We start from the raw sequence: 9,277 nt of genomic DNA, 5'->3' as shown, positions 1-9,277 counted from the left end.
GGCCGGAGCCGGAGCCGGGGCGGGCCCGGGCTGGGCCGGGCGAGGGCGGCCTCCGCTCCCAAGGGACCAGCGGGGCCGCAGGTTTCCCTGAGGAGGCTGGAGAAGGATCCGCGGGGGCGGACAGGTCACCAAGGGTCACTGGGGTCATTTAGGGCGGGGCCGGGACAAGGGGTCATTTGGGAAAGGGGCGTGTCGGGCGGGGGTGTCACTTGGGGGAGGGGAGTCTTTTAAAGGGAGGGGAGCGTGAACTGAGGGTGATTTGGGAAAGCGAGTGTCCCAGGGGGGTAATTTAGGGATGGGGCTAAGGGGAGTCATTTGGGAAAGGGATGTATCTCTAGAGGTGGGGACTCTTTATGGCGGGGGTATGTCATAAGGGTCACTGGGAAGGGCCTCTGGCTCTGGGGGTCCGTTGGAGAGGTCACTATGTCTGGAGGGTCCCTCAGTGGAGAAGGATCCCTAGAGAACCTAAGACTGGGGAAATCATTACTTTGGAAAGGTCCTTTTGTTCTCCAAAAGCTATTAATTCATTTTTACCTTCCTACACTATTTCTCCCTTTCTCCCTACCTTGCTGAAGTATAGACTTGGGGTCAGGATTTCCCATTCTCACTCCTGAGCCCCAAGGTCATGAAGCAGTTTGCCTTGAAGTTATGTCACTAAGGTTCTTTTGGATTAGAAATTTTAATATTTTTCTGGTTCCTGGCTTATGATTACTAACCTCTTCATATTATTGTCCTCCAGCCACCTCTTTCTCAAACTTCCTCTCTATCCCAACTATACCTTTATATGAAGGAACTTGAACATATATGTTAATGCTTCCTCCCATGCTCTGGTATCTTCAACTCCTAGTCACATACACTCTGAGATAATCACACCCTTCATCTTGCCATCTCTTATAAGTGGTCCATTTACAGTCATTACCTATCATTTCATCTCTCTCCATGTTTTACTTCTCCCAGACCTAGTCTTTCTGCTCCTGAGTCCTCTCCCATGCCTCCTTTGGTTTCACTTTCCTCCCTTCCTAGTCTCAACTTTATAATTAACCAGTTCAGTGTTATATACACTGTCCCCTATTTCCAAATCTCTTGCCCCCTCATCTTATTCATGCTCAAGCCTTGCTAAACCTCAACCCTAGTTTACTCATACCATCTACCTCCTCTGTAGAAGGGACCTGAAAGAGGCTGGTAGGTCTACTACCAATTTATGTTATCTAATGTCAGCTGGGCCCCCAGCAGCAAGGCAATCCTTTTACTTGGCCCTCATTTATATCAAGGGGCATCTAGGGGGTGCAGTGAATAGAGCTTGGGATCAGGAAGGCTCATCTTCATGAGTTTAACTTCAGCCTCAGACAGGCACTAGCAGTGTGACCTCAGGCAAAGTCATTTTACACTTTTTGCCTCCGTTCCTCATTTGGAAAATGAGCTGGAGAAGAAAATGGCAAACCATTCCAGTATCTTCACTAAGAAAACCCTAAAATGGGGTCATGAAGAATCAGACATGACTGAAACAACTAAACAACAAAAATTTTATCTCTCTCTCTCACTCTTCACAGAGGCTGTTTGAAACCTACTCTTATCGGCTCAAATATTCCACTCCTCTCCCTTTCCCCACCTTCTCAGCTGAGGCCCTTACCTCATACTTTACTGAAAAAAAGGCCATTTGCTATGTTACTTTTCTTCTCTAGACTTTAAAACCCCTTAACATCTCTATTGTCTTCTCTGTTACTCCAGCATCTGATGAATAACTAGTTCTTCTCAGCATGACCAAACCCCTCTACATGTACTCTTGAGTCTACCACATTCCATCTCTTCTTGCAGATTGCACCCATAATCATCCTCTTTCTCTCTATAATCTTTAATCTTGGTCTACTGGTTCATTGCCTGAGCCCTACAAATCTATCCAGATCTCCCTTTTAAAAAAAAAACTCTTGATTTGACCTCCCAAATTATCATCCTCTATCTCTCCTACTACCAGATTCCTAGAAAAAGCTATCTGCACTCATTGCCTCTACTTCCTTTTATCTCATTCACTTCTCAACTCTGCAACATGACTTCTGGCTCAATCGTTTTCCTCTGATTTTTAATATTTCTTCTTTTGTCCCTATTTTAGGTTTATTTGTTGGTTTCCTAATTTCTTAAATGCATATTCAGTTCATTAATCCTCTCTTTTTCTATTTTGTTAATGTCTATTTGTAGGGATATGATTTTTCCCCTGAGAACTACTTTTGCTGCATCTCAATAATTTTGGTATTTTGTTTCATCAATATAATTTTCTTTAATATAATTATTAATTGTTTCTATGATTTAGTCCTTGACCCACTCATTATTTAGGATTTCATTGTTAAGTCTTTATTTGGGTCTCTTTTCTTTTGTTTGTGGTCCCTGAATATTTATTTTGTTATGTTCTGTAAAGGAGGTTTTTACTTATGTTTTCTGCCTTTGCACATTTGTTTGCTATATCTCTGTGCTCTAATAAATGGCCAATTATTCAAAGTTCCATATGGTGGTGAGAAATATGTATATTCTTTCTGCAGTAATATTTAGATGTTCTAAGTCCTTTAACTATAGTTTCTCAGCAATTTGTTCAGTTCCATATTTCTTATCTTTCATTAGATTTATCCAAAACTGATAGAGAGATACTGAAATCTCCTGCATGTATGTGTTAGTCTCTGTGTCTTCTTATAGCTCAGTTAACATTTCCTTTATAAATTTGGATGCTAAGGCATTTGGAGTGTGTAGGTTTATTTCTGATATTGGTTTGTTGTCTATGGTTCCTTTCAGCATAATGTAGTTTTCTTGTTTATTCTCTTTCATTTTTTGAATGTTTGATTTTGTTTTGTCAGGAAGCATGATTTCATCTTCCACTTTTTTGGATTCATGTGATACATGGTAAAAAAATTTTTTTCCATTACCTCAGTTTTATTTTGGGTATAGCCTGGCTTTTTAAATGTGTTACTTATAAATAAGAGATGTATAGGGTTTTGTTTTCTTATCTAATCTGTCACTGTTTCATTTTTTTGGATTCTTTAATCCATTCACATTTAAAGTTATGAGAGCTAGGTTTATAGTTTCCTTTATTTGTCTCTAATAGTAGATTTTTTTCCAAGTTATTTTTTTTCCTTTTTCCACTGTAAACACATGTCTCCTCAGTTACTTTAGCTTAATGTTTTTAAGATAGTTCTTTTCCCCCCTGACTCTCTTCCCTAATCCACCCTCTCCACTACTACCCCTACCCCCATATGTTACCCCTTTCCCTTTGGAGTTTTACTTATTAATTCCTTTTTCTTTCCTGCTTTTATCTGTTTATTTAATTCTTCCTCTTTTTTTTCCTCTCAGTCAAGTATATTTCCCCTTCTCTTCCCCTTCACTAGTCCTATTTATCAGTTTTTTTTAATTTCATTTTTTGGTGCCCCTTTCTAGAGAGGATTTCTCTCACTCTCTTCATTATCTATCCTCTCTGTCTACTCTAGATCCCCATTCTCTGGTTCATGATCCCAATAATTATCTTTGTTGTTTAGTTGTTTTCAGCTGTGTCTGACTCTCCATGACCCCATATGAGATTTTCCTGGCAAAGATACTGGAGTGGTTTGCCATTTCCTTCTTCAGCTCATTTTACAGATGAGGAAACTGAGGCAAACAGGGCTAAGTAACTTGCCCAGGGTGTTATGTTTTAATATATAGTTCAGTTTCCACACAGATGAAGCCATACGGCCCCTCTTTTGAAATTTTCCACACAGAGGACTTGATAATCTAAAGGTTGTTGACACAGGGTCTGTCACAGTCTTGTGAAACAAGTTCCCATATAGAGAGCCCTGACCCTGTGACAGCCCAAGGGTTGCTGAGATAAGAAAAAGACCTTAAAAAGAACCTGACCACTCAGCAATGTATGGAACAGGTAGGGGCTCAGAAGCCTTGCCTTGGTCAGCAACACAATAACTAACATGATATGTAGGGAATGATGTAGCCTGGGACCAACCTGACCAAGAGGGTAGGAGGTTTGCTAGGGGGGGCACTAATCCCATAAAAGCTCAATTTCTGCTTCTGTAAGATGTGCTTTTCCTTTCTGAGGATCTGTGCCCACTTCTCGAGAACCAAAAGGGGAAACCCTTCAGCCTCTCGAATAAAACGCTTGAAATGCCAACTTCAGAATTGAGTATGGGGTCTTCTTTATGTTAAATTTGGGGGCTCGTCCAGGATCCAGCAACCACCAAGAGAGGTGAAATCTAAGTGGGCTGGGAAGAGTGCTCCCGTTGATTTCAACGGTCCTGGCATTTGGGTTTCACTTTCCTCAGGGCTTGTAAAAATCCCGAAGACTACAGCAATTGCTGCAGGGAGAAGCTGGACAGCAACAACCCAGGGGAGAAAAAGGACACAGCCAGGGATCATGCAAATCAATATATATCGAACAAAGGTGGGAAATCGGTGGCAAAGTACTGCCTTTGTTTGTCCGGGGTCCCTTATCTCTGGGAGTCAATTGGTCTGGGTTAGCTGAGTCTTAGTTAATAGACTTGACTTAGAGATGGGAGGGAAAAACTCAAAGGGAAAGGCACCTAAGGAGGGGAAGGGACTTGAGGAACCCCTTCCAGAAATACCCCAAATTAGCCCACTGGGGGAGTATGCTAGCAAATTGGGACTATGGGTACTAGGGGAAAAGATAAAAAGATGATTGGACAAAGAAATTATTAAACATATATGTGAATAATAAGGAAAGTAGTCAGGAAGAACAAGAATACGTAGCATGCTGAATAAAAGGATCTCTGACTCTACTAACATATTTCTCAGTACCTTTGTTTAATGCTTTGCTATCCCCTCTCTCCTCCCCACTTGTTGCACTTCCTGTCCCTGCTTCCTGTCCCTCCTTTCCTTGCTGTTGTCACTGAGCTAAACACTGTAAACCCTGGAGAAGGAGAGGAAAAGGAGGCAAAGGACAGATTATATTCTAGGATAAGAAGGGAATTAGAGCAAATCAAAAAAAGGATGTGTGTAACTTCTAATTTCATGAAGCCACTGACACACCCAGAACATCGAATATGTTTCCACTCAGGGAGGTACCCATGGGAGGCCCAGGGGGAGGGATAGGATTTGTAAATGCTCCACTAAGCACTACTGAAGTGAGAAATTTTGAGAAAGAGATGAAATCTTTAGTGGAGGACCCAGTGGGACTATCTGAGCAATTAGACCAGTTTTTAGGACCTAACATCTACACTTGGATGGAGTCAATGTCTATCTTTAATATCTTCTTCATGGGGAAAGAACAAGGGATGATTAGGAGAGCAGCAATGGAAGGCTGGGAAAGAAGACACCTTCCAGCTCAGGGTGTCCTACCCACTGAAGTTAAGCACCCCAACATGGATCCAGAGTGGAACCATAATAATCAAGCCCACTGACAACATGTGCCAGATTTGAGAGAGTTAGTAGTGGCCAGGATTAAAGAGGCAGTACCAAAATCTCAGAATTTTAATAAGGCATTTGATATAAACCAAAAGAAAGATGAGAGTCCTTTAGAGTTCCTAGACAAGGAACTTGATTAGCTGAGAGTTTGCAATTGATCTCTAGTAACTGGCTTAGGACAGACTTTAAAATTAGAATTTAAGATGAGATTCTTGGTAAAGTTTCCCTTAAAGGGACTTGGTAATCTGATGTAAAAGAACCGACCCTCTGGGGGAAATACCATTCTGCCTGTGGAAGGCTGTGATGTTTTTTTTTTCCTTTTGGTGATAGTCTCTGTAATCAAAACAAGTAGTGATAAAGAAAAGTTTCTGTCTTTTTGAGTTTTTTTTTCCTGAGTTTGTTACTATTGTGAAATGAAGTTGTGGTACTTAAAGACCTAGAAGGTTATATAGAGAGAAATGGAAAATTTGATTAATGCAAATGTATGAAATCTTGCTGTTTTCAAATAATTGGATAAATTGGTACTCTTGTATAGTCATGTGAAAAATAACATTCTTTCTGAGTATTAATGGGGATAACTAGATAAAAGGAAAAAGAAATAAAGATGCAAATGCAATGTTGAATCATTATCCCATAGACTAAGACTGGGATTTAAAGTTACTGTGTATATGGAGTAAGGTCCTTAAATGTTTCAAAGTGATATAAAAGCTATTGGGTATTAATACAAATGGTGTAATTAATTACTGAAACTAAATCTGAGCAGTTTGGGGAAAAAATTTCAGTGTAAGTCTCATTGATAGGAAAAGTTGAATGTGGCTGTTTGGATTTGAATTCATTCCATGGTCTAAAACGTAAGAAAAAGTTAGTGTTTGAACCTATTATATTTATATGGTTCAATTTTTTCAGATCAGACATAGTTAGAGGAGAATAGAAAAGCCTGGGAAACTTTTGCAAATGTGTTAGAGCAATAACTTATGATCTTAATTGGAAGATTTTATGAACAAAAGTGGAAGTACATGTGAGCTACTTAAGGCTCACTTTAAAGATGTTCCTTAAGCAATGTGAGATTATATTCATATCTTGAACTGGTCATTGGAACTTGGTATTCAAAGACTTAACAGGACTGTTAACTGACTGTTTCTGAGTCTAACTCCAGATGTGAATATTAAGGAAAACTGTCTGAGACACTGATCCGTGATGCCAGCAACCCAGTGAGGGGCAAGCATGAACTGCAGGTATGATTTCATGGTAAAGTTAAGAGGGCAACTATTCTGCATGTGCTGAGGTGGGACTCTCTTGACTTGATTTCTTAACTGAAACCTGGCAGACTATAAGCCTGGCTTAATGCAGTTTGCGGTTTGACATAATTTCTGCCTGGAGTTGACAGGAAGCTGGGGAAATGCTGTTCCCTTACTATAAGTCCCTAATCTCTTTGTGGCAAATTTCTATAATCAGAAGGTTTTGTAAGTACAGTAACAAATCTATTAAAATAATTGATTATGGAACATCTTAGGGTATTATAAGACTGAGCCCTCAGGTTTAGGAATTTAGCCCAAACAACAACTAGCTAGTTAGACATGATATCTGTTATGTGTGTATGTGTGGGGGGGGGGGGGGTGTGTGGGTGTGTGCGTTCCTGTATATGTTAGGGTCCTTTTAATTCTTGGTAATAGTATGGAGACAATTATGTCAAGGGCTTGTGAGAATGTTATTTTGTTATTTGGTTAATATCATACTTGATTCCAGTTTTGTTACAATTAGTAATGTTAAAAGAGGAATGACTTGTGGTTTATCTTGTAAATGCCTTAAAAGAAATATGGCATGACTAGAAGTTTATGGTCTAATATGTACTGTGTTGAAAATTGATTACTTAATGTATTTATGTATGTACTAGAACCTGTTGTTAATTCCTTATGTGAAATCTCATCCTCCTGGTGAGGAAATTAATAATGGATTAATGTAAAGTATGAGAAACTAGATTCTGATGTGAATTTCTTAAACATGATAATTGGCCAAGGTTCCAATTTTGATTTTTTTGTGAGAATGATAAGGCTATAAAAGCTTAGAAAGGTTAACTTAAAATTGTAGGCGAATGGGCAAAAAGCTGGTTCCTACAAGAAGACAAGAAGGAGAAGGAGCTGCACAGAATGATTTAGAACCTGACTGCTTAGATTTAGTAAATTTTCAAACTAGAGTGAGGCTTGACCTCAGGGATTTTCCCTTTGAAGTGGGGAAAAGGTTGTTAGTTGATGGCTCTTCCAGAGTGATAGAAGGAAAGAGAAGAAATGGCTGTGCAATAATAGATGGGGATGTATGGTAAGTAGTGAAATCAGGAGCTCTCCCAAAATAGTGGTCCACTTAAACTTGTGAGCTATATGCCCTGAATCAGGCTCTAAAACTTCTAGAAGGGCAAGAGGGAACAATCTACACTCACTCTAAGTATGCCTATGGGGTAGTGCATACCTTTGGCAAATTATGGGAAGAAAGGGGGTTAATTAGTAGTAGAGGGAAAGAATTGGCACATGAAGAATTACTTAGGCAGGTATTAAGGAATTTGCTACTACCATCTGAAATAGCAGTAGTACATGTCAGGAGACATCAAAAAGGGGGTTCCCCTGAAATAACTGGTAATAGACTGGCAGATGAGGAAGCAAAAAGAGCATCCTTGGATGAAGTAAAAACTAAAATACTGGTCCTCATACCTGAAGTCAAACTGCCAAAGGTCGCTCCCTTGTTCAATGAAAAGGAACAGAGGGAGTTGAAAAAATTAGGGACTGTAAGGGACGGACAAGGCTGGTGGGTACTTCCTGATGGAAGAAAGATGATTAATAAAGAAATTACAAGGGAATTACTAGGGATTTTACATAAAGGAAGTCGTTGGGGAACTCAGGCTATGTGTAATATGATACTAAGACATTTTGGAAGCATGGGAATTTACACTGTATCCAAATAAATTACTGAAAGGTGTGTGAAATGTCAAAAGGTGAATAGAAAGGTATTGAGAAAGTCTGTACCAGGGGGTTGAAACCTGAGTCTGAGACCTTTTCAGAGTATTCAAGTAGATTTCACTGAAATGCCACTGATCGGGAGGGTGAAATACTTGCTGGTTATAGTGGATCATTTAACTGGATGGGTAGAGGCTTATCCTTTGAGTTCAGCCACAGCCTCAGGGGTCAGCAAGGTGATTTTGGAACAAATCATTCCTAGGTTTGGAATGGTGGAAAGAACTGACTCAGACAATAGGTCTCACTTCACAGCTAGGGTATTGCAGAATGTTATGTCTAGTCTGGATATCAAATGGGAATTCCACACCCCCTGGCATCCGCCATCTTCTGGGGAAGTGGAAAGGATGAATCAAACTCTAAAAAGACAATTGACTAAATTGGACCAAACGCTTACCAATAGCCCTACTGAGGATAAGAACTGCCCCTTGGAAAGACACTGGGTTATCTTCTTATGAAATGTTGTATGGGTTGCCTTATCAAGGGGGGAAGGGAGAATTACCTATGTTTGAATCTAAAGACAAATTCTTAAGAGACTACATACTGGCAGTGTCATCCTCCCTTTCAGAACTTGGGAAGAGGGACTATTAGCAAAAACTCCGCCACTTGAATTCACTGTTCATCACTTCAAACCAGGGGACTGGGTGCTTATCAAGGTGTGGAAGGAGGTTAAGCTTAGGTTAAGCTGGGAAGGATCCTACCAAGTTCTGCTGACCACTGAAACTGCAATACAGACTGCTGAAAATGGTTGGACTCACTATACTAAGGTAAAAGGACCAGTGAAGGAACCTCAGGATTGGAGGGTGACTCATCAATATCCTGAGACTCATCACCTTCCAGAAGGAACCCAAGTGACTGATGTATTCTGCTCTCCGGCAAGGACTGCG

The sequence above is a fragment of the Trichosurus vulpecula genome, chromosome 3, assembly GCF_011100635.1.
Source record: "Trichosurus vulpecula isolate mTriVul1 chromosome 3, mTriVul1.pri, whole genome shotgun sequence".
Taxonomy (NCBI): Eukaryota; Metazoa; Chordata; class Mammalia; order Diprotodontia; family Phalangeridae; genus Trichosurus; species Trichosurus vulpecula.
The sequence above is the reverse complement of the archived record's forward strand: the minus strand, read 5'-3'. Positions refer to the sequence as shown.